The 27,716-nt window shown below is 38.0% G+C and overlaps 1 protein-coding gene across 1 annotated transcript in view; it reads left to right on the top strand.

The window, feature by feature from the left end:
* The window catches only part of LOC139114825 (uncharacterized), a 514,135-nt gene that overhangs the window by 26,917 nt on the left and 459,502 nt on the right, over nucleotides 1-27,716 (top strand). The window lies entirely within an intron of this gene.

Genomic DNA, 27,716 nt, shown 5'->3' with positions numbered 1-27,716 from the left:
CTTTAGATACTTTCAAATTTATAGTACTGAAAACAAATTTTTCACATTTTTAGTTATAAAGAATTACATTCAGATTTTAAAAAATTTAGGCAGTTCATGAAATGTTCAATAAAACTCTCTGAGAGATAGATTTGGTCCATTTTCACATTTGTCAAGTCCCTGGTTTCAGTACCGGCCTAATTAACAATATCTGTGACCTCTGACCCCTTCAGATTTCAAAATGGAAGACGTCGCATGGAAAGCAGAAACAGTTGTATGTTTATATTCAATAAATATTTGTCATTACTGGAACACTATTGCTTTGTTGTTTTTTACTTCTGGTATGAGTGGTGGGAGAAAATTTGTTAAAACTGCACATACATAGAACATTTGATTTGCAAGCGCATATAATGAGACTGGAATTGGTCAGTCAAATATGTGGTAATTTTTTATCCTTTCCATGCATCTCTCAATGTGTATCCTAACAGCAGCAATACTACGTGTTTCTATGACATCCTCAACTGACATCTGTTGTCCTGGAGTAACAAATGGAGGCATGTTCAAAACTGCACCTTTGGCTGCAAGTTCATCCTGTATATTGAACCCCTTGTCTTCCATGACTCCATCCCCTTTCTCAAGTTTATCTGGTAGCCCACTAAAAATGGTGAGTTCCTTGTCTGAAACTGACCCTGAAAATTAAAGAAAATCAATTTTATGAAACTGGCATTACAAAAAATCAGTGGCTAATGAAATACTTCAGCCTTTAATTTTAAAGAGACAAAGTCACTCACTTATGACAGTATTTCGATTATTTTAGTTTCTCTTGATATATCATTTACATGTATTCTGTTACTGAAATATGCCCTATCACTAGATGTTACAAGTCAACTCTTATCCTGTACATGGCCATAACATATGAATGCTACAATGACATAATTTTTGGTACGTATCAAAAATTAGATGATGGAAGTAATCATGCATTACATATACATTACAGCATGTGAATTGAGCTGTACGGTGACAATCAGAATTTAAGTTCACTTCTGTGAGTAGAACACCAAAAATAAGATTTCAAAAGAAACTAAAATAATCAAAATTATGTCGAATATGAGCAACTTTGTCCCTTTAAATGGACAAAGTTGTTTTATTTGACCCTTTTTGATATCAAGGACATGGGTAATACTTGCATAAAAATATGTATGAAAAATGATGTTATTACAGAACCATAAATGTGTAAGACATTGCCCCTTTGCTGTACGAAAAGATGTGATTTTATGTGTAACTCTACATGAACATGACATTCCAACTTTCTTTTCCGTGACAAATAATTATTTAGCCACCCATCACCTTGTTGATCTCACCTAAACAATAGATATGTCATACATGTACAGCTTTCGTCTGAATGAATGACGACGTCAGGTTGAAGTATCAGAATTATAAAAAAATTGAAATCTTGGGGGTGATTTTGTACATATTACAAAAACTTTGCTTTGTCGGCTGTAATGAAAGAACAACTTTATTGATATTTAAAGGGACAAAGCCACTCATTTTTGACATAATTTCAATAATTTTAGTTCCTTTTGAAATAAAAATATTTATTTTATTGCCACAAATGTGATGTAAATCCTATATTTACAAGCAAGCAATAAAAATATTATTATTATTATTATTTATTCTGTTGTGTTCACTGAAATAGGCTCAATCTCTGGTAGACGCAGCTCAACTCACACAATGTACATGAACATAAAGCATGATTACTTCCATCATTTCATCATGGGTATGTACCAAAAATAATATTATAATAAATTTCATGTGTTATGGCCAAGTCCAGGGTTAGAGTTGAATTGTGACAACTGTTGATTGAGCTTATTTGAATGAACAGAACATCAACATGTCAAAAGACAGTAAAATACTTGAAATAACATCATAAATTTGTGACTTTGTCTTTTTAAAGGCAGAGCCTCCATTTTAAAGGGCGCCAATCTATGGCGCCATTCATTATGTAAGTAGACACCAAGCAGGCAACATGTAGGCACACGCTCCAGAAAATTCCACATTTTATTTTTTTTCCGACCGCAAAAACACAGACAGACTGCCCAGCGGTCAGTGCGAAACTGCTGCTGATCGAACTTTGTGGTAATATTTAAATTCTAACGTGACTGGAAGACGTTTTTTAGGAAATTCGAGCGTTGTTGTTGGGGAATCAATGACCGTTGGTGATTTGAACCGACTGTCAATCAAACAGTTATATAAGCTCTGTTTGCAGGATTAGCAAAAGGTGATAAAAGGTTGACATCAGTTTGTGTAATTAATGTTATAGAAATCAAACATTGTACTGGCCAAGGATTGAAAAAGTGCGGCTTTAAAGCCGCACTTTTTCAATCCCAGGTTCTCACATTAGTAGAGTTCTCCTCCAAGTCAGACACTTGGCCAGTACGATGTTTGATTTCTATAACATTAATTACACAAACTGATCTCAACCCTTTGTCACCTTTTGCTAATCATGCAAAACAGAGTTTATACAAGCGTTTGATTGACGGTCGGTTCAAATAGCCAATGGTCATTGATTCGCCACCACAAACGCTAGAATTTCCTAAAAAATTGTCTTCCAGTGGCGTTAGACTTTGAATATAACCACAGAGTTTGATCGGCAGCAATTTGCGCAGACTGCTTGGCAGTCTGTCTGCGTTTTTGCGGCCGAGGAAAACTAAAATGTGGCATTTTCTGGAGCGTGTGCCTGTGTGTTGCCTGTTTGGTGTCCACGCCTTTAAGATACCAGCAAAAACAACTAAACACAAAGTGATCTAATGGCTGATAAATTTACGCTGTTATTTATTGCTCAGACATAAAAATCAGATTTTGCAGATAAGCATGCCAATAAACACTGTAATACATACATGTATTGTATTATAGACCAAACATGGGAATTTATTTGGCAAAGGCAGATGATCTGTATGACAATTGGGAGAAAACTGCTGAAAAGTAAACAACAAAACAAACCTGTATGAAGGTCAGAGACAAATGAAACTGCCCCACTCGGAGTGATGCCAACCAATCCTTTGACAGTGTTTCGGCTCTTGTAACACGAGTAAGTAAGAGGCTGCAGGTCTGGAGATGATGGCTATTCCATCTGAATCTCTGTCGCATCTATCACAACTCTTGTAGTTGGATATTTCTCCTTGAAACAAGATGGCATCATCAAGTACGTCAACAAGCTCTCTTGACGGCCATATGTCAACCTCCTTCAGGTCATAGTACATAAGGTCGATCCACTTACTGCATATTCTTGACACTGTTGATACTGAAATCTCAAAGCGTTCAGTCATGTCTTTCTCAAACAGCCCAAGTCTCAATCTACACATGACCAAAAAGAATTGATTCAAAGGAGTTAGCTTGTCCCTCGGCGATGTTATGTGGTTTACAGACTCTCCAAAATATTCAAAACATATTTTGAATCGTTCGAAATCTGGAAATCCTGTGTAAAATGACACATCTTCATCATTATTTTTGAACTTGTCAACACCGAACCTGTTTTCCCTTGATTTTGCCAACCCTTCCTTGAGCTGTATGTATTCTCGTAGATGCTTTTCGTCACGTTCTTTTGACAGTCTTATCGCATTCTTGAGATGCCTGTTCTCACTCCGGAGTTGTACTATTTCGTCGTCGCGTTGCCTCAATAATTGCGTCATGTTTGACAACTGTTTACGCAACTCAATGACTTCAGCAGATGGCTCGGCTTGTGACACGTCCGTGATAATATTATTTGAGTCAATCGACGATATTTGATTCTGTAATTGGTGAACTCCCAGCGGCTCTCGCTCCTTGGGGGGTTTCCATGGTGGCTCGATTTTTGTCCATGGGAATATGCTTGGCAGTTCATCGTCATATTTTCGTCCGCCTTGAAAATGGACACTACAAATACGGGTATTTTGCGACTCTACCTTAAGAGTATTGTTCCTTAATTTTCGTGTGGGCAAGTCCACGGAAATTTTGAGATAGCGATGAAAATAGCGCCCTCAGTGGTGTTTTTGACAAATTTCAGGCTTATTGTTATGATTTCTATTAGCCCCAGAACTCCTCATATTACCACCAAATGCTTCAGCCATTATTCACAACAGTCTGCATTTTGATTCAGGTAGAAAAATATCTTTACAAAAATTCTTGACGTTAAAGTTCAAACTAAACAAGCATCCATGCAGATATCAAAACTTCAAGGTCTGCACTATTTTTCTGCCGAACTAGCTTCGTGAATTAGTGATCTTGTGCCAGCTGATAATCGAACATGGCGGGGGCATACCAACAGCCGCAACCGGAAGTGACGTATAGGGTTCATACGGGGTCATGTGTGATATGACTATGCCTGTATAGTTTCCTGGATCCATAATGACATAAGAGACCAGTCTAAGCTAGCCAAATGTTTGATATGACTTTGCCTATATAGTTCCCTGGATCCATAATGACATAAGAGAACCAGTCTAAGCTAGCCAAATGTTTGATATGACTTTGCCTATATAGTTCCCTGGATCCATAATGACATATTAGAGACCAGTCTAAGCTTGCCAATTGTGTGATATGGCTTTGCCTATATAGTTCCCTGGATCCATAATGACATAAGAGACCAGTCTAAGCTAGCCAAAAGTGTGATATGACTTTGCCTATATATATCATGTATATCTGATATATAAGGAAGCTGCTGAAGGGCATGCTGAAATATACGTTTGATATTGTAAAGAAATGCGCCCAAAGGGCGCCCTGAAAGCTTTAAGGTAGTATGCACCTCGAAGATGAAAGACTTAAACTTTTGCTCTAACTTTCCTCAAGGAATCTTTCAATCATTCTCTTTCAAAATCAAGAATAAAATTCGGGGGTCACCGTGCAAATTTTGGTACTAGAGAAACAATTTACCCAAGATTTACCGATATTAGAAATTCAAAATGGCCGCCATCCCTGTGTTAACTCTATGGGGAAACATAAATTTCGAAAAACTAAGCCGGTGTAAAGTTTTCTTTCACCAAGAGCTTTAAAATGAACACCCACATGTGGTATATCAGAAGAGAATTGTAAAGTTTGAGAGTCCGAATGTCTGTCCCCGAGGTGCGTTCTACCTTAAACAAATTTAAAATTCAACCATTAATTTTTTGGACAAGAAAATGAAAAACAAAAATGTCATTAATTTATGATTAAAAAAACTATAAAGGAGACTCCTGGCTTCTGCACACAATTCAACCTTAGATAATTTGCTACTCTACTCGTTGTGTGTATCAAGATGGGAATCTCTGACTGCCCATGAAGGGGAGCCGTAAGGCAAAGGCCTAGTAGATGCCGAACCATCACTCATTTCGTGTTTGACCCCCCCCCCCCCCAATTTTGTTCAATTTCCTTCCGAGTCTCTTGTATAGCATGGAAAATGTGTCGTTCAGAAACTTAAGCTTAACTCTCCAGAGCAGGAGTCTTTTCCTTGGTGGTTTCGCCTTTCTGGTGGTGCCCAACTCGTCATCTGACCAGTCGAACTCTGCAAATATGAGTCGCTATCCTCACTAGACTTATAAACAGTGTGCATCACAGCTTTCAGCTTTTCTCTTGTCTCCTCATCAATATTGAAGAACACTTCTTTGAAATTCCCCTGCGCCTCATTAATTTCTGTGAGAAAAATATACATGATTTTATTCCCTGAACAATACTTCTGCTGCATATATTTTTTGTACTAAAAGTTAATATACTACTCCTGAGGTCAGATAATTCGATTACATACTAGTACTGAAGTAAATCTAATTTCCACTAGAAGTATAGTTGTTGGATTTGGGAGTACACTGTGGTAAATGTAAGGCAGGTACAGTAAGCCACAATATTTGTCATCATCGTTCATAAATATTCATCTTCTCAGACTATAAGCTTATCCAGTTATGTCAATTACTGTGTCTCGAGCAAGAACTTCCTCTACTCCCAAGGTACATTATTTCCACTGTCGTATGTGTTGTCCCAATCGTTTTAAAGTAAAAGTATAAGTGTGTAGGAGTACTATGGTAGAATCACAAAAAATTATGTTTCCCACGGGGAAGTTTCAAAATCCAAAGTTGAAATGTCACTTGTCACATAAACCATCGAAAATAAATAATATCAAGCTAATTATCGGACATATCGTTTGGGGAAATACATTTATCACCGATAAATATCTGGTTAAATATCGGCTATTTCACAAACCCAGCATCACGACACACAAGGCAAGTCATTCTGGTATCGTATAGTATCGATATTTGAGTCCCGAACGAAATCGTCGATATGTCAAACTTCGATACCAGAAGATAAATTTCCGATATTTCAAAATTGTGAAAAGTTACACCTTCATGGTCAATGAAGCAGTCTGTTGCACTGCCATCACTGTCTGTGTTACCCACACATCAGGCAAAAATGGTACCATTTGTTCATCCACTTTTGTCACCAAATATACTTGAATATGGCTGCCATGTACCCGTGACCACTTTATTGTCCAGTTCAAGTTCTGTCTTACTCCGTTACATACACATGATAAAACGGTTATTATACCATGCATCAGTGTTAAAAATAATTTTACTGTCGGGTCCCCATGAACACGATTAGCCTGCGATTCCGATATAGAACTAAAACAAGCATTAATATTTCGACTAGCACCCAGTTCATTGGTCCAGTTTTTAAACGCCGGTAAGAAAAACAGGACACAAAATGACTACAACAGATCATTTTTTACATTACAATATTTTATCCCCTTTTTCAAAACTTTCCAGTATGGGCATATCATCTGTTTTATACTTACTGTGGCATGTCATCAGTTTACTGGGTGAATGAGCTGCATGATGAGTTTGACGGATTCCTTTCAGTCTTCAGGCAATAAATCGGACTTGTTTAGGTAAACACCAGGTCATATAGAGCAAACTGCTCTACTAAGTTGTTGGGTAATTACCTATATGTACCTTGGTGTGCCAATTAATTACTACTTCAGAACAGTGGTCTAGTAGAACGTTATCTAAATCCTGACAGCGGAGTGCCGATAGTGAATCTTACATTTATTTCAGCACACTGTTTTTTTTCTCTTGTACAAACGAATCTCAGTTTGCATCAATTTAATCAACATTAAAGCGGCCAAGGAGTATCCACTGGGGACCCAGAAGTCTGGTTGTTGTTGTTTGTATTGTTGTTTGTGTCTGTAAGTTGTGTTGTTGTTACTAATGACAAAAGAAATGTGTTGTTGTTGCCTACGCCATGCCCCCCAAAAAAACCGTTTAAACTCAACCTGACTACCTGTCCGCATTGGAGTTAAGTTCTACCAATATCTAACATTGAGAGTCGCGCACTGTGGATGGTTAAAAGCAAGTAAAAGTCACAGGTGGTTGTGTCCCCCAAAACCCAGTCGTTCGACTTTATTCGCCATTCCGAAGTTTCACACAAAGGTTCATCTAAGTATTTCACACCTCTATAAAGCAAATATATAATTGCATTCTGTCTATACATGGAGCTAAAAACGGAGCCCCATGGGCTATATAATGGCCATACCGCTAAACCACTTACTACCATTTCTCCACTGACCATGCTGGTTAATGCTGTTCGTTTTATGACTGCGAGAACATACAGGCGGTTAGGCGTTGAATTTCACCCCAGTCCCTCATCGTCACCTAAATTAATGTTCCCTAAAGTTGAGAGATTTGTTGCACGTATGTCCCGGAAAGAAAGTTCAAAACTTTTCCGTGAAATTTTTAGCGTCGGATTTGCGCCTTTTCAACTTACAACTATCAGGGAGGTAAAAAGGTATATTACCTCCATGCCATTCCGTAGGTAGTAGGTAAATAGACGCATTTTACTGTTGAAATTTCGTGAGTTGCCACTAATTCATGGTCAACGTGACAGGAAATAAAAAGTCTGGTATCGTCCGTCTATGAATACAAATCTGTTCGTCGAGCTGGATCAATACTCATTATAAAAATAGAAAGCTTCAATTTTTGTACATCCATGGTCCAACCAGTCCCTACTTTTGAGTTTCCAGTCAGATAGATGCAACAACTGGTGACGAATCTAAAGTTTTAATTTTGTCAAATGAATGCGGGAAATGTGGGAAGATCGTAGAGTGATTGTATATTAGCGATGGTTTTGACCTTGCACGATTTCAACTAACTTGTGTCAAATTGCTGAAATTAACATCGGCATCTATCTAGTCAACTGCGTTCGTGGAACGAAATACCAGTAAGTGTTTTCCCGAGAGGATTTTAAAGTATCAGCCCGATATCTTCAATTTTTTGCCGATATCTTATTAACCAGCCCGATAACCTATCCGATATATTTACTGTACCTTCCTTTCAACTTCAGTTTTTGACATCGGCCACGGCTTCTTTATTCGTGAAGTAAGCGTCTTTTGTACTAAACAATGTAATATCGTATATATCGCAATATGAAAGCTTGAGCGATTGACACGACAATGCAATCGCGAAGTTCGCGGTGTGAATGAGATATCGGCTGAAGCAAAATAGACGTTGGGCAGAGCACTGATCCTCTTTTGGAAGGACCGTGGTACTGACATCTCTTTCCGACGTGACAGGCATAATTTAAGCTGATCACCAGTAAAAACGATTGGTATTGACCACTCATTAAATTTGGCCGCAGTTTTTCAGAGCTGTTTCACCTTTTATGAATTAAGGCCTATATATCTGCCGAAGTAACAATTTCGCTAGCATAAACAGATGCACCCAATGGAAACTAAACATCGTTTCAAGCGACATCGTAACTGAGCCACCGATTTTCCCCGTCGTATGAAACATGGCTATCCGAGCATGAATAGTACCTTAACCCTATGGGTAACCGACCAGTGCCGAACAATGCCGGAGATCGGCCGAGTAATATTTCCAGGCTTCGTGAACACGGAAAAGAAAATCTGCTGTTGAAAATGTTACAGACTAAATTTTCTTTGACTTACCGATATTGTTTTTGTAATTTCGGAATCTGTACAAAAGTCAGTGAACGAAAGGGCTGAACTTTTCAAATCTGTGTAAGGGTTAATGATCATTATGAATTTTCACACATCTTAATACAAACTTCGTTGTTATGAACATTTAATGTATTGACGTCATTGACACCTAATTATCAAGGATAAAGATGGACACTTTTATTAGTGACATCTAGTGACACCTAATTATCAAGGACAAAAATAGACACTTTTGTTTGTGACATCTAGTGTCAAGGCAGTAAAGTAAATTCTTATAGTCAATATTTAAAATTCCAGACAGGACCCTGGGACGATTACGTAAGGGAAATGTTGTATAACGATGATGTCACTTATGCAGATCATGTATGATTTTATATGATCAATAGCCTATCAGAGAAAGTTTAGTAATGTATTTCTTGATTTGTAGCCAATCAGGAAATATTAGTTGATTAGTGATTGGAGGATTAACTAATTTGATCTAATTAGGATGTTAGGATTTCTTTTTAAAAAGGGATGATCACCCACTATTTTCAGTCGGAGATAGCTGGGCATCTGATGTGTAAACTTTACACTTCAGTAATAAACCACCATCATTGATATCCAACAACTCTGTGAGTCTCTACTCTGTCAAAGATCTCGAAGTACCTCTCAGCAGTGAGTACGCTCCCCAGACCGGCGAGTACGACTATAACAAAAACGTTGTTTTCGTGCAGCTTTGTCGGACTATGTCTGGTAGGCAAGCAATCGATAGAGTTTTGAGCTATTATAAAATAGAATAGCATAGCAACCCCTGTCACGTGGTCAATGCGGCAAATTTCAGAACAGGTACTGTAATGAAGGTTATTTTTTATTGATGAAAATGAATAACTTGACTTTATTTTTTCTCTGTAACAGTGTGTCTTTTTCTGTACACTTTACTTCTACTAATATTCAACGCGTGATGTAATATAAAACTATCGGAAAAAACTTCCCGGTAGACTATATTAGTCTAAAGATGAAGGTTCGAAATGAGGCTGCACTACGGAGCAGAGCTATCGTTTCGGTCTGTACTAAAGCAGTTGTTTACCTGTTATTTTGGCTATTTTGGTGCAAAATTCAGCCATTAAGTCTTTGATAAGAGGCTTGTCGTTCGAAAGAAAGAAGTTCCGAGGAAAAATCTGAATACAGCGGACAGAAATTTGGTGGCACAAGTTTTGAACTTTCGGGCTTGAAGAACCGGGCCGAGAGTTTTTGACAATGACAAGTGGGCAAAATTACGTAAGGTAACAGGTGCTGAGCGGAGAAGCAAATACCAGTGAAGACACACACAAGGAAGACAACGTCAAACCGGTCTTCTTGAAACATCATGATGTTAGCAGTGCCGATCCCAACACCTCTTTTTTATCAGGACCTGAGCTAATTAAAGCTATGGCAGAAGTGATCGATCCTGTAGGTATCACCGGAATTCAACGAATCAGGGGGCTATGGCGACTGTATGTGCAAGACAACGCGGACAGAATTATTCTTCTGACTAATGGTCTGAATCTCCGCGGTAGGAAAGTAACACTTTACGATGAAAATCCATTCATCTCATAGAGAAGGGAGCTTTTGGACCGTATTGTAGTCAGAAATTTACCATTGTCAGCTGATGATTCGATAATAGTACAGAAACTTCAGGAAGTGGACATAAATGTAAAGTCGATCACAAGAGCTAAGTGGAGGATCGACGGAAAACTAACAAATATCGATAACGGAGACCGTTTTGTCTTTGTTGAGAAGTTGAAAAAGCCAATACCATCGGACTGGCAAGTTAGAATGGGGAACTTTATTGTAAATCTTCTGTATAGAGAACGACAAGACAGGAAATCCCTCGAAGAGCAGAGCAAAGAAACGTACTGCTATAATTGCCTACAGTGTGGTCATGTAAAATCAGTATGTCAAAATCCTGTGGTATGTAGGCTTTGCAAGAACAGCGGACACATGCGATCAACTTGCCCAATGAACCAGGTGGACTTTCAAAGAGTGGCCAGGAGCCCGGAGAAGTCTGAGAGTGAAAGTCGGGCAGAAGCTGATACAGAAGAAACTACAGTGAGCGAACAACCGAGAAAGGAGATCGCAAAAGGAATTTGCACGGTCAGAAAGGAGCAGTCGATTCAACCGAAAATTACAAGCTTTGTAGCAGATACGAGCAAAACAAGAACAATAGCGGGAACAGGTGATGCAAAGCGTAAGCATGCCAGCACATCAACAGAGTTGTCGACATCGACTCAAATGTCAGATATAGACGCTGAGTCCGAGAGATCAGCTTCTGAAGTAGCTGCTAATGATTTGCGCGGTGCAGAACAAAGGCGAAAAAAAGAAACGATGAAGAGAAAGAAACCTCAACGTCAACGTCAAAGAAGGCGATAAAAGCTTCAAGTAAGATTTTTATTCTAAAAACACCATGCCTATGTTGCAAAATGACTTGCATTTTCTGACGTTAAACTGTAGAGGTTTAAGGGCACGTGACAAAAGACAACAAATATTTCAATGGTGCCGAGAGCAAAGAGCGGACATTGTTATATTGCCAGAAACCTATTGGGACGACGATATTTTGAGAGAAATTAAACAAGAATGGAAAGGTCTGATTTTCAATTCGTTCGGTTCACATCATAGTCGAGGGGTGGCAATCATGATAGATGAAAAGTTCGAAAGTGACGTGCTGTATTCAAAAGATAGCTATGATGGTAGAAAAGTGCTTGTCTCCCTAGAGATTAAGGGAGAGGTGTTTACTATTGTAAATGTTTATGCTCCGAATCAATTCAGAGAAAGAGAGCAGTTTTTCACTTCCTTAAAGCATTGGATTGATAAACATGCCAATAATTTATTATACACCTCCCTCCATTAATCGTCCGTATAAACTAATTCTATGGTAAATTTTGAAGGATGCGGTACGCGCGATATGAGTGGAACGCACGCGATTGTTGAAATAAAATTGCTACAAACCCCTGAAAATTGCGCGTCGCGCGTCTCCCGTATTCGGGACTCCGCGTACTATACAAAATACGGAGAGTTATTGGACGGTCAAACTCCCATAGGTTACGGCAGTAGGTGTATAATAATAACGGTTATGTTCTGATAGGAGGAGATTTTAATACAGTATGTGATGCAAAGCTTGACTCAAGAGGATCAAAATGCCACACAGTGCAATCACAAAAGCTATCAAAAATAACGAAATCTTATAAGTTGTGCGATGTTTGGAGGGAATTAAACCCCAATAAATCGCAATTCACGTGGAGACAAATGACAAGAGGTCTTGCGAGTCGATTAGATTATTGGTTGATCTCTCAAGAGCTTCTGTCCTGTGTTAAATCTGCTGACATCCGCCCTGCAGTAAGGGCAGATCACAATGCCGTCTCTGTAAAGTTCGTTTTGCAGCAAAGTCACAAGGGCCCAAGGTACTGGAAATTTAACACCAGCTTGCTTCAAGAGAAGGAATATAAAAGTAAAGTGAATGGGGTTATAAATAACACTGTCGCTAATTATATAAAAATGAAAGATACGAGAAAATTGCTTGATTTAATAAAAATTAAAATCCGTGAAGTCAGTATCAAATATGCGAAAGGGAGGGAAAAGAAACGGAAAGACAGGAAAATAATTCTCCGGGATAGAATAGAAGAACTTGAAAATTTGATTTTTATGGGAAAAAACAATAAGGAAGCTCTTCTGAAAGAATATGAAGATAAAAGGAGGGATCTAGAACAAATATATATAAACAAATTACGTGGGATTCAAATTCGCTCCAGGATAAAGTGGTACGAGGAAGGTGAAAGAAATACCAAATACTTCTTGGGATTGGAAAAGAAGAGATCAAGAGAAAAACAAATTGATAAATTAGTATTTAAGGATAGAATAGTTACAAAGATAGATAAAATATTAATAGCAGAAAAAACGTTTTATGAAGAATTATATACATCAAAAAGTGCCGACGATGCAGATGTTAACACATACATAAATTCCATCTATGTCCATTCTAAACTTACGCAAAAACAAGCACTAATGTGTGAAGGGCCAATAACTGAAAGGGAATGCATGGAAGCTCTGTCTCAAATGAAAAAAAATAAAACGCCAGGTCCGGACGGGATTCCCATTGAATTTTAAAAAGCGTTTTGGGAAAGTTTAAGCACAATAATAATAGATGCATTCAATGAAACACTGCATGAAAACCCAATAATACATACTGTATTTGCATGGATTATTGTCTGTATTTTAGCTGAAGAGTGCATATACAGATGAATACAGTCAATAATCCATTGCTTGTATTCAGCAAGCCTGTATTCATGTGGATTCATGTGAATTCACGTGTATTATTCTATAATACAGGTAATTCATTTGTGTGAATTTATCTGTATTATTGCGTTTTCATGCAGTGAAAGTTGTAAAGAAGGAGCATTGACACTGTCACAATATAGTGGTATTATTACACTTATCCATAAAAAAGGGTCACGACTTGATTTAAAAAACTGGAGGCCAATAACCCTACTGAATCATGACTATAAAATATTATCATGTGTCTTAGCAAATAGAATGAAAAAGGTTCTACCAAAAATAATCAATACAGACCAGGTGGGTTATATCAAAGGGCGTTTCAGTGGGCAAAATGTTCGTCTAATCCAAGATATTATAGATTATTCAGAAAAGAAGAAAAAAGGAGTGATTTTATTCTTAGATTTCTGCAAGGCATTTGATACTGTAGAGCACAATTTTATGTTCACTGCCTTGGAGAAGTTTGGTTTGGGAAAAAACTTCGTAAAATGGATTAAAATAATCTATGCAAATTGTACCAGTTCAATAATTAATAATGGCTGGATAACAAATCTTTTAAGTTACAAAGGGGAATCAGACAGGGATGTCCTCTTTCGGCCCTGCTATTTTTGATAGTTGCTGAAATTCTCGCACAAGCGATAAGAAATGAAGAAGATATTGGTTTTAAAGTTAATAAGACAAGCATTCAAATAACACAATTAGCAGACGATATGCAAGTATATGTTAGTAAAGAAAGGTCATTAACAAGATTGTTAAATATAATTGACGAATATGGAAAGTACTCGGGATTGAAATTAAATAGAGACAAGACTGAAGGATTAAAACTTGGAAAATGGAGGAAAAGAAATGATTTAGGTTTGATTCCATGGCAAGAGAAACCGATTAAACCACTTAGGGTTTACTTTGGATATAAGAAAGATGAAGTGAAAAAATTAAATTGGGATAACAAACTTGACAAAATTGAAACCTTACTAAATGGCTGGAAGAAAAGATTCTTGACAATATTTGGGAGGATTACAATCATAAAAAGTCTGGCAATGGCAAAAATATTATACTTGGCTTCAATGATCGACACCCCTGAAGACATAATAAAAAGGCTTAATTACATATTTACAGATTTTGTTTGGAACGGTAAAAAGGGAAAATTAAAAAAGAAATTATTATTAATAAATATGAAAAGGGAGGTCTTAAAATGGTTGATGTCAAAACAATGATTAAAGCGCTCTTGTGTAGATGGGTTCAAAGATTAGCAAAATGTGGGAATGAATCTTGGAAAGCTGTTGCTGAGTATCACTTTAAAGACTTTGGTGGTACATCATTGGTTTTTTCATATAATCTTGATCTGAAAGGTCTTTGTTTTATAAAGAAAAGATTACCAGTATTTTATGCCAACGTTTTAATGAGCTGGTATAATGTTGTCATGCAAGATGATACATCGAGAAAAACTCCAAATGACATAGGTGAACAGGTCATTTGGGGAAATCGCTTCATTACATGTAATAAGAGAGTCATGTTTTTCGTAGAATGGATTGAGTCAGGTTTTATCTATGTGGCAGATCTATTCGAAAATGGTGTTTTTATCAAACAAAACAGTGTGTTAAGGGGGAGACCCACATTCGCAGACACTTTTCTTTAACCTGATTTTTCACCATTAAAATGAATCTTTAACCCAACATGTAGTATATGTTTGGGTAGGTCGACAGTTGAAGATTATAAAAATTGTGAGAATATTTCAAAACCTGTTTGCGTGTGTTTGTTTTGCTCAAAAATGTGTGTTTTTGAGTTTTTTCACTTAAAAAAGTATAAGTACGAGAGGGTGATGGCCATTGGTAAGCCGTTTACTGCAATCGATAGCAGGGTAAGGTGTGTAAAAAACCGTGTCTTGGATTTTTGATACTCCGCTTTGTTTTTGCACAATTAGCCTTGAAAGTGAGAAGTGGTGGATTCTGAATAAATTAACGGCTTTTGTCCACGTTTGTCACGATATCTTTTGTTTTCGGAACATTATCGGAATTCTGAGACATGGTTTTGTAGAAACAGTCACTAACTACAACCTGTGCAAAGATAAGGCTAATCCGTCAACGCGGCGCCAAGTTACACTCTCCAGAAGTTGCGATACATTGCCAAAAACGGAACGGAGTAAATCGCAGAAATGTGTATGCGACCCTTCGAGTCGCACAAAGTCAGCTAAAATTCCGGTTCGCTCACATTTTCGGTGGAAATTCCCAGCCCATAATGAAGTACAGGACTTTTTACACAATTGTCTGAATTTGTGGTATGAATGAAATGATACATGACGTGAAAATTGGAAGAAAATGAACACTGAAACGGCCAGTTCGCGGCGTAAGCGTTAGGCTTTATTTACACAACTGTCATTCCGAGCTAAATCTGGGGATAATCTTCTTACAATCTTACAAACTAGCGTATTAACTGTGCACTGTAGTGTACCAGTTAAAATTTGATTATCAAGCGAAGAAATGGCTGGCTGCATATATACTTCGTAAACTTATGTGAGTTTGCATGCCAAGTCCGATGACATCGTGTTTTCCTCTCTTTTGGTTGCGCAACCGTCACGGCGTTTTCAGCTTCCTGCCTGGAGAGAGACACGTGACAATGAATTTACAATGTGGTACATACCGACAAAGACGAATTCATTCAGACGCCGTGTTGCGTACGTTAGCTTTTACGTTCCGTACTGCATGTTGAAGTACGACCACAGTCCGCCTTGTACATGGCATGGAGCTAAAACGGACAGCTACATGAACGCGGTTTCCGACCTCAGAAGCACCAGTGCCGGGCTAACTTTGTGTTGTGCCATGTTAGAACCCATCGTTAGGCTAAACTAAATATAACACCTGGCAATATCTGGTATCTAAAACGATTTCCTGATAGAAAGATAAAAAGTTGGCGAAAAACTGAAATAAATTGAATCTGACACGAAACTTGAACAATTCTAAAAGCAACTTGTTTTGGCTTCGCGAGTGCCATGGAGGCGAGTACCTAAAACAGATGTGAATCTCTGACCACGCTGATATTAAACTGAATGCGTCATTCTAAAACCGCGACGGTCGAATTTTGTACAAGTAATGAAATGCATGAACTTCAATCAAACAGTTGAATATCGCGTTGGCTGATGTGTGGAAACGAGCATTCGTCGTTCTCCGGTGGCGACTGTCCGTTGACTATAACAGCGACGATAGACAGGCCAGCAGCACGCTGTTTTTCAGCGTGATTGAGTTTATCCACAGGAAAAAGTAGTTGCTGATTCAAAAAAAAAGCACGTTCACGGTTGTTTATTTTTTTCTCAAATTCATGAAAAGTATTCTCTCATTTTCAATTTTGGCTTCTTTAAATTTATTGCATAAGTTTATAATTACCTAATAACAATTCAATCGCAATGATTTTTAAAGCTATACCGACATGAATTTGTGCTGTGAAATATCGCATACTTTTCAATCGAGATTGATTTCGACCCTGGACTTCGACTCACTTCATGAGCAGTCCGCCAATAAAAGTTCAGTTGATCGAGACAAATCATATATGCTCTATGATTAGCTCCGGTACAGATTAAAAACAAATGCTAGGTCAACATTGCGTTTACATTGTAAATCACGGCATTCTAAACTACATGCATTACCCGCATCACGTTCCCTCTGTGTCCGCATAGAATTTACAAAACAATAAGCTCACGTTTCCAAACCGGGCAGAGCAGACACAGGCGCGATTTTCTCGTTAATATAAAATTTCGAACTGTTGGCATATTTCTAATTTCTACTGAGAGGAATGTTGCTCGCCCAACTGTCGAAACAAAAAGACGTCGCAACCATTTTCACAAAAAAGATAGAAAACTTGTGGTGACGTACAGGAACGTAATCTTCATTGCATGCTTTACGTGTAAACCGTAACGTAGCGGTAACAATTTTGGTTGCCGGACTTCACTGGGCATTTGCAGACGTTAAAAATCATCTGACATTTTTATCATCAGTCGCAATTAGTTCGGAGCGGGATTAATTTTGAATGTCGGCCTTCATATAAGGTGCAGACAAACATGTAAACTGTTATCAGAAAAAGACGTAATTTTTGGATTTTTGGAGTAGCCCGGTTTGATTGGGGCGGGGTCAGTTTGAATGTCAGACTATACTTTTCATTGAGTCCACGTCATTTGTTAGCGGACACAAATGTACGTTTATGTTTTCGGCGGCGATTAATTTGAATGCTGGACTTTATTTAGCAAACACGTAAAGACAATGACCTACTATTTGGATTTTCGGCCGTTATTTGTTTTGTACGGGAACAGTTTTATTAAATACGTGTTATAGGAAAACGAGGTAAAAATTACGTAAACTACAATGAGCAGCCTCTCTGTTGTGCGCAAGATGTATCACCAGTTTTTGTTCGAAGCTCAGTATAGTCACGGTCCGGACCGTGGTTTAGTGTTGAATGAGTAAGCGTTCTGCGTTACATTCCTCGCTTGCGACCATTTCCAGTTGACACCTTTTCAACGCATCAGAAACTGGAGTTTTAAGCCTGACTGTAACTCTGACAATTTTAACTGTTCTCTCATTCCCAGCCATATGCTTGATATTTCGCTTTTGTGGACCATGCTTTTGCAATCGACGGCCACCTTCAGCATGTTCAGTAGCCACGACATACTTCCTGCCGGCAGCTGGGAAGAAGACTGACGCATGCGCACTCCTCCGGACGGAATTAGCGCAATCTACTTTATGCTCGTGAGATAGCCTTGACTAATCTGGAAACCGTTAAGACACAAGAAAAACACGTCACGCGAACTGGCCTACAATGTTCATTTTTGTTAAAATCTAACTCATTTCCGAGTATGTTATGGTTTCAAACTTATCGTCCACTCAAAGGCCATATTAGACAGATTCAAAATTTACCATAAAACAAAAAATGACCAAAATCACTCAAGGAAGGTGGGTCTATAGCAAGAAACAGTGGTTAATGCAATATATTACTCTGAAAAATGCCATACCACGTGAATGGAGAAATATCATGTTGATGGCTAAGAATGCATTATTTGTTCGAAGAAAAAACAAAACAACACTGAGAAAAAATTATCAAGGAAAATATAGAGATGTATACCAATTCACATGCAAAGATTTCTACTGGAATCTATTGGAAAAAAGTGCTGTAATTTCATATGCACCTACGATCTGGACCAATAGATTAGGAACTACATATAATTGGAAGCTTATTTGGACAATAAAAGTGAAAAACATGGTTGTAAAAAAAATATCCCAATTTAATTATTATCTGTTACATGACAAAATACCACACAAGTTAAATTTATGGAAATGGAAAAAAGTACAACACCCACAGTGTGAATTATGTCATATCGTTGAAGACTGCCAGCACTTTCTCTTTGACTGGATTGTAAGGATGTAAATAATTTTTGGAACAAATTGATGGAAATATTGAATAGGAAGTATAGAATACAAATAAAGCTGATGTGGAAGCATGTAATATATGGATATTTTTTAGATTGTGAACCGTTAGCAATATTCAATCTTGTTATAATGGTTTCAACCTTTTGTGTGTATAAAGAAAGAATTGTCAATCAAGGAAACATATGGAGATTTCTGAGAGAATAGTTAACTTATATCAATATGATAAGGAAAAATAAGGATCTTGAAGAACTTGTGAATTTTTTCTTGAGAGATAATACAAGTAGTAGATGACAACAGAATATTTAAATAAGTGATCTAATGATATGTAATATGGAGAAAATTGAGTTTTTGAAAGGTAATTTATGTTGATGATGTATTGATGATGAATAAAACTTTTATTTTAAAGGAAAAAATTGTTAGTCTAAAGATTTACTGTCGCTCACATCCATGGCGATGACTGCGTATACTTCAGATGATGGTGGTTGCTGGTACTTTGTTGCTGGTCCTGAGCGTCGCCTCCGACGGACTGTTTTGATTTAGCTTTATTTGTGAATCGGATTTCAGAAGTTCCGATATGTCTGATTTCCACATACCGCATAACAGTTAGGACATTTGACGTCATTTGTCCCTGGTCAACAGTATGCAAATACCTCAGATGACTTCAGAGACGCAACCGGCCCAGCCTGACCAGATGCCTACAGGCGTCCTGCAGAAGTAGAAAAATTCGCGTATTTTTCACATGTCACATCGATACAATGCATAACGTAATGTGACAAAACAACCTCAAGTGGAGAAAAGTTTTTAAAGAGTGTTGCTTGGGATTGGCATAGACTCTTTAACCGGTTTAGTATAGGTAGAGTGTGTACGTTGAGGAGAATGGCATTGGTCCAATAATCATGTCGTCCTTGTAGAGGTTCTTAGGACATCTACATTACGTTTAAAACAACAACAACAAAAACACAATAGTTATGTTCGTTGAATTTACTTGTCAACAACAACAACAACGCGACTAATAAACATAAACGATGTAGTATTACAAATAACAACCAGACCGCTGGGTCTCCTGTTGTGTATCATCAGGTGCCAACTGGTAAATTTCGTCAGTCCTACAAAATCATCACAAACATGTTTCGAAGGCTGGAATACTGATTTTACATATTTTTGACCTTAGCTAAACTTTTGGATGGGAAAGTAGAGCTGTTCGTTAGAATTCTCCCACTGGCATTTGCAGAAAATATGCTCGTCGAAAATACACTGCCCCAAAAAACCGTTTTGTACTGTTCTCAGCTTTGCGCGTAAAAATGTTAATGACAAGTCTGCGGTTTAGGAATGCTACTGACATTCCCCTGTAACACTTTCTGTAAGCGGCGTTTACAAATTTATTAATGTATTTAGTTTATTTAGTTACGTATTTATTTATTTAATACCGTATTCCTCCGATTCTAAGACCCCGCCCGTTTATAAGACCCCCCAGGATTATTTTATCAATTCGTAATTAGCTGTTAGTTCGTTTATAAGACCCCCCAGGGGGTACACCCGAATTTTGACTGGAACAATAGAGCCATTGTCATGTAATGGGACCAGAATATCCATAACACCTACGCTGCTTATCAAAGTCACAAACAAGTGTCAAAGTGAAGTATCAAACCTCACACACACGCACACTATTGTTGGGGTTTGGAACATGTCAATCGGGAACAGTTCTATCATTTCCTGACGATAAAACTACACTTGGATTTTACTACCTAAATGAACAATATAAAAGAGTTGGATTTTTTAGCGTCTCAATCTAGTACAATGTCGTCTTTTCATTACTGTCATTTTGCTACCATCAAAATAAGCAGATTTTTCAACATCTGATTATGTACGAATCGGACATTTCGATGCAATTTGGCTACCATGAAATGAACATTTAGGATCGTCGGGTTTTCGGACTTGTCGATCAAGTACGATTCGCTCATTTCATCACGATCAAACAAACACAATTTACACTCATACAAACACAAAAAAGTTTGGGTATCAGTAGTTCTCTTTTTGGAGACTGTTGTGGCCCTTAAAAGGGCCGTTTCATTTTTTTGGTCAGCGGCATGATTTGGTCTGTTTTAGTGAATATGAACGGTGAAAACAGTACCTCGGACTGATTGCTTTAGCAGAGGTACAGCCGCATTATTTGCCAAAACACCGACGTGACATTTCTCTGCCATGCCAACTCTTGGAGAATGGATGAATGCTTTCTTCTTTGCCTTCAAGTAGTATTTTTGTTGACTGACACGTCACGATCGATGATATTCGAAAGTAACCGTGCCCAGTATGAGTGCTGCATCTCGCTTCAAACTTTCAACTTTGCAACCATCTTGAACAACGGCTACAGCATTTCGATCGTGTATGTTGTCTGCATCTTGGCGAAGTTCATACGGCAAACCAAGTTCCAGCTGATTGCGACGGTAGTTAGGCATGCCGACAGCGAAAATGTTTTTAATAATTACTTTTTTTCTTGCCCATGACGACCATGCACTGTCTTATGACTTTTCAGAAATAAAGTCTACGATAAATCGACGCATTTTTATAGGATCTTGTGACGATGTCGGGAAATCCTTTTGTTGCCGTTATCAATAGAAAATTTGGGACGTGTGAATGACACGAGCTTTGAACTTGCTTCGCTCAACTTTTACACTTTTGTTTTCATACTACTGAGGCAAAAGACTACGGCACATAAAAAGTTGCTCTTTAAAGGTGTGCTTATAAAGATTTTTTCAAAAGTTTTCTATCAGGTAAGGTATCTTTTGTGATCATTTTGAATAGCTGCACGTTTCTCTTACAAATTTACCATTAAAGTATAAGAAGATTTTTTCAACAGATTTCTATCACGTAAGTTTTCTTTTGTGATCATTGTGAAGAGCTGCAAGTTTTCTCTTACGTTCAACTTTACCGTATAAGCAACCAGTGAAAATAGAAATATCATTGGCATCGTAAAATCTTTCAAAAAGACTTAGGGGCGACGTCAAAAGATCGATGTTTGAAAAAAAAACTTAATTGCTTAAGTTTGGGGGTGGGGGGTTTTGGGCCAATTAATTTCTGTGCAGTCAAAAACGATTTAACGTCTTTTTGGCAAATTTTACGATTTCAAGGCTGTTTTTGTATGCTAAAACCGATCAAGTCACCTGTATTTTTGTTACTTCATAATGGTTTTTAATTTTTATTTAATTCGATGGTACATTGGTACGTCGTTTGGAATAATCAGTACAGGGTATGAGTCTGCAATGTTTTTCAATTTTAGGTCAGTTAAGTTAGAAGGGGGGTGGGGGGGTCTGAGGCCAAACTTAAGCAATTAAGTTAGATTTATTATATTGAACTTTTGATGTTGCCCTTAATGACGACGATATCGACTTCGACTGGTTTGACTTAGATGAAGAGGGCAATTATTGTGTTGACAAACGAAACGCCATATCCAAGTTTCTTCCGCGCATGAACTGAAAATTCTTTGAATTTCTTCCGTTTATGTTTCATCAATTTTGTAGTTTTTCTCATGTAATGAAGGTATTTATTGTTTGAACGGCATGTGTGTGTGTCTTTCCTGAACTAGTCCCAGCAATGAGTAGAACGATAGTGTAACAGATTTTCAAGATTATGCACGCTTTCGAAGTCTTGCGAGGGAAAAATACCCAACTTCATAAGCTTAAACGGCCCTATACACTTACTGTTAGAACAAAAACGTGCATGATCGTACCATATTCCGAACAGTTGATCATAGATGACTGAATTCCACATCAGGAGACATTTCGGTCATCGATACAAGTTGGCTAATAAAAAAACTTCAGGGTGTATTGCCAAAAATTCAACACATCAAATATAAAGCAGATTGGCGCAGCAATCTTTCGTCTCGGCCAGCCGATGCCTCAACACTTTACCTGTTCGAGCCTGCCTGTTCGTAAGATCACGTTTCGTTTCGAGATACGGTTAGACTTTTTGAAACTAGGAGCAAAATAATAAAACTCACGACGTACAGTAATTGATCGTTTATTTTAAGGAGTACAGTAAATGAAAATCGTACATAGAAAACATCGGACGGACACCATCCCACTGAACAGAATTTTACCTTGACCTCATGCACTGACACCTTTGACCTATTGCGTAAATTGACCAATCACAGCCAGCGGAACTTCAGGGACTTTCCCTTCACTCATTGTCTGACCTTTGTGGCCATGCTATGGGGAGCTAGCTGCTGCTGAGGAACGTACTTGTTCTACAAAGTTTCGTGGTGATTATCTATTCACGAAATACAAAGATTTATTGCTATCGTATTGTTTAGTAAAAGAAGGTATGGCAAATACGTTATATTTCAAGACTTGTGGATCTCCATTAATTTATACTTGTACAGATTCGACTGCCAGTATCTACGCAGCATGGCATGAGTCGATATCACATATCACAAAGTGTGAGTTGTCTGTAGCGTGAATCAAAAAATCATTGGCATAAAAATGTGCATAACATTGCATAAATTAGCATAAATTAACTTCGACGTTCGATTTCGCGGGTGACATCCGTTTATTAGACCCCCCATGTCTTTTTCGTTATCTTTGGTTCTGAAAAGGGGGTCTTAGAATCGGAGGAATACGGTACATTCAGTCAGTCGGTCATATTTATACGGTTAATTTCTCCTTTTCTGATTTTCAGGGGTAACCAGCAAAATACGCCAACATTTTATTTCATCTTTCATAATTTAGATTTATTTCACGAGATGCTGTAGACGTACAGTTTTGCAGACTGCCTTCAATTTGACATGCCCTCGCGCAGACCCATAGGTCTGTATGTAAACTAGCTATTAAGATCTGTGCTTTGACAATTTATTGTAAATGTACGTGACGAGAATATCATATTTGAAAGAGCAGATCTTAAAAACCAATATGATATTGGAATTTCACCCAGTGATTATTTGTAAAGTTCAGAAAGGGTTCTTTGAAAGTTCAAAGGTCAAATGGGAAATTATAAGTCAATTAAGATATTATTGATACAGACTGTGACACTTGGGGGTCGGTCGCTGTTTTTTGAGCATGAAAATTGGGGTAGTTAACTCTTTTTTTGCAAACACTTTTGAAGGGCCTAATTTTTCAGCCAAGGGCCATAGGGTGCGAAGTGTTAATGAATCAAATCTGATGATTTTTTTGGGGGGTGGTCATATTTTTACAATTGATGAATTTGGGGGATCGAATTTTAGAAATTAGATTTAGACGGGGTCGCTTTTTACATTTCATTTGTCTCTCAAATTCCACCGGACCCCCCCCCCCTCTCCCCGTAAAAAACGAATGCTCTTCAACGGCTTACCGTTAGGTTTCTACGAGGCTATTTTAGTTCAAGGGATACAGACGTCGGAACTGTGCTCAATGGTTGTTAGAGACCCATACGACCAATGTAAACACTGTATCCAAGGTACGATGGTGATTGATGAAAGTTCAAACACGTCTGTCATAATCTACATCGTATAATTCAAATGTTGCAGCTATGATGATGAGATGCATTTAGATGTCGTGCACGAAATTGTTTGTGAGCAAGAAACTCGCACAGGCGCAGTTGCGACGACTGTTTTCAACAAACACGAAACTCTTGGCTGACAATTTAACCAAAAAGAAACTCACATAAACTTTGGATTGTCACGTGTATTACCTATAGAAGATTTAGAGAAGGAATATCGACAACAACAAAATGTCGATCACTGCCTCAGAATAAAAATCTCTCTCTCTCTCTCTCTCTCTCTCTCTCTCTCTCTCTCTCTCTCTCTCTCTCTCTCTCTCTCTCTCTCTCTCTCTCTCTCTCCGAGTTCAAATCAATGCGAACACCTCTGATTGCGTAACATAGAACTCATATTCTGCCAGTTTCAACTTTGCTCCGCATTAGAGTTATTGGCGAAGCCCTAGACGAGGTGTGGCCAAGGGAGTGATTAAATTACAAATTTTGATTGGTTAAAAATTGTTCCGTAACCGCGCATGAGCACAGTGTCAGTTCTCCTACTATCAACAAACAGGCCTATCTTGGTATGGGATACGAAAGTCAAGTTATAGACCCCATAAAGCCGCAGTATACCTTAAAGTTCTAAGACAAGAAATTTACCTTTATCATCTAACAATTTTCTGGTAGTTTATAAGCTCAGAAGCCCCGTAAATATACATTTTCTGAAAGCCTAGATATAGGGAAATATTTTGTAACCACAGTGTTACCATTATTTAAATAACTATACGTGACATGTAATTTGCATGACCGTTCTAAAATCGGTTTTCCCTATTATTATGAATTATTGTGCCAAGAGCAACTCCATCTGCACCGCTATCTGCTAATTCCAGAAAACTGAAAACTGTTTGTTGGCAAGGAAATATGCATGACAAGGGTTCCTGTGTGGGGAGTTTGACCAAGTCCAACAGAGTTTAACAAAATTGATTGCTAGGCGGCGACGAACAGTAGCATTAGTGTTTGATTTTTAACCAATAGCTACAGTTGTCATTTGTCGGAGAACCTTTGTTGTTAGCATGTGGTGAATATGGAATAAACCTTTCGGTTTGGAATAATCTGAGTCCGATTCAGATATAGGCCGATGATCCTGAAATTTCTATACTTCTTTGACTTTAGCAATTCAAAGATTGTACTGATAACTTAGCTCCCAGCATTCCTTGGACGTGTTCTTATTACTGGGATTAAGTTGACAAGCACTTAGCGATCATGGTTTTACGTAATTGATCGGAGTTCGCCAATCCTCTATCAAAACTGCGAATGTACTGATTTGTCGGCTCATCCGACGCCATGGTATAGATAAGCACAACGCGAGCCTGTGGCCAACTTTGGCACCATCGGACTTCCTAACCTAGGCATATTGATAAAATGTAGACTTGAATCCTGATTTTTAACTCTTGTTCAGCTTTTGACTCACCATTCTGTCGAAAATGCATGAGTAATTTGTAATTGTATTGGCAATTAAGCTTGGTAGATTGTGTCCCTGTTTTTGATGTACAAAGCCGCATGCCATGATGGTGTATATGTGTGTCCGTTGCAATAGTTGCCGACTATTATACGTACTTCGATGGACATCAAAACGTGTTCAAACGCACAGAATATTACGAACTAAGGCCCACAAGAGCTAGAAAATAGACCTTTTCCCGGTTATCCCACAATGCATTGCAGTGACTTTATAAAACACCGTATATATGCTCAAAACAGCGAAAACATGATGATTTGTTTTGTACAACGGATTGTTACAGAAGAATGACACAAATTTGCAGTACCAAATAATGCCCCGTGTATAATCTAACCATCAGCGACGAAAATATAGGTCAGGGTGTAGGCCTAATCTGCCATAGAGTTCTATGAGTAACGTACCCTGCGTGTACCCTACGGCTAAAAAGTTCTATCAGTTCTATGCGTAACGTACGCTTTGTATACCCTGGCGCGCACTGCATCATGGAACCGGTAAAAGAACTATATCGTACATACACTCTGTTCTGCCATATGTAATCAAATATGAGCAAAGTGTCATTGGCACTTTTTCTTTCAGGGAGCGTTGCTATAGTTTGCTACTATACGACTTCTTTCAAGTTGTTTCTTTTGTTCTATAATATCAACCATGGTGTCTCATATTCTGGAAATCTCTTCACTCTAATTTTGCTCTTTTAGAGGTCCACCACGATGGTTAAAGGGTTGAAACTAATGTTGTAGGCCTACTACCCTAAATGAATTTTAGACCAAAAGTTCATGTATTGGTATGTCTACTTTATTCTTTTGCATGATATGTCGACCAATAGAATCTGGGAATTTCTGTCTTTAGAGGGAGGCAGTCGTCGGATGCGCGTGTGCGACTTTCTTGTTCACAAACAAGGTATTTCATGTATGACATCTAGATGCATCAAGTCAACATAGCTGCAACATTTAAATTTTACGACATTCATTGTTAACATATTTTAACATTCATCATTCGCAAGCGTAATGTAGATACAGTGTTTACATCGGTAGTAGGGGTCCCTCAGCCTGGCAACCTTTTAGTAGAGTTCCGACGACTGCCTCCCTTTAATATACCGAATAAAAATCATGAAAACATGTCAAAAGATCCAGCTGTTGTCCCTTCCACATGAAGCTGTACCCACAAATGGGAAAAGCAGGCTTCTATATACGCAAAGCATGATGGATGGTAACATTCTGGTTACCTGCTAAAGGTTTTGATTTACTGTTGTTCTCTCTTTGATATGTGATTGATATCAACTTATGTACAATGGTTCTGGGCATCTGGTTATGCATAAATAGAGTGAAATACATTTAAAGCCAATTCAAAATACTGTATTCCCACTTTAACCCATGTTGAAATTCCTAAACCACAACTTGCATGTCAACAATGTCACCTAAACAGAACGTTTAAAATAAAACTTCACAAATAAGCCCTTACGTCTGAGGCATTCAGTCAGTGTACACTGAACGATAGCTTGCCATAAGCTACAAGCTTTTCATGTGTACCGTTCAGTCCTTAAACCATGACTAAAATGTTTGAGCCACAAAAATAAAAACATTTCCATGCAGAAGAAAGCATATGGTAGCATAGTGACAGTGTACATACGATTATTATGGTATTTAAAGGCCCTGGTGTCTTGTCATATAGTTGTGATTGAGCAGGCTGAATGGCATCTCGAGCATAAGAACTTGCCTGGGAATATGGCTCTACAAACTGCTAATGACAGGTAGTGTCGAACATCTGCGATCAGAACTGCCCAAAACATGTTTATTTTTACTTTTCGTGCATAATAAATATGCGGCAATACAATTATAAGGGAGGGGACTTGAAAATTTTTATCATATAGACGGGGGAACTTGAAATTTTTTTAGGGTATTGAGGCGGATTAAAAAAAAGTAAGATTTCAATCGCGATTTATCCAGCCCCCTCCCTAAGTTATTTGTGAACGCAGCCTTGGATATCATTCCAACAGACAGACAAGACATCGGATCAGACAATCGCCCAGGGTTGTGAAAGTTCAAGAGAGTTGCGAGCTGAAAAAAAAAAATTTCAAAGTCGCCTGGCACATGGCATCGCATATATATTCTAAAAATACATTCATTACGTGTGATAAGAC

Source organism: Ptychodera flava, chromosome 16, assembly GCF_041260155.1.
Source record: "Ptychodera flava strain L36383 chromosome 16, AS_Pfla_20210202, whole genome shotgun sequence".
In the NCBI taxonomy this organism is placed as follows: domain Eukaryota; kingdom Metazoa; phylum Hemichordata; class Enteropneusta; family Ptychoderidae; genus Ptychodera; species Ptychodera flava.
The sequence above is the reverse complement of the archived record's forward strand: the minus strand, read 5'-3'. Positions and strand labels throughout refer to the sequence as shown.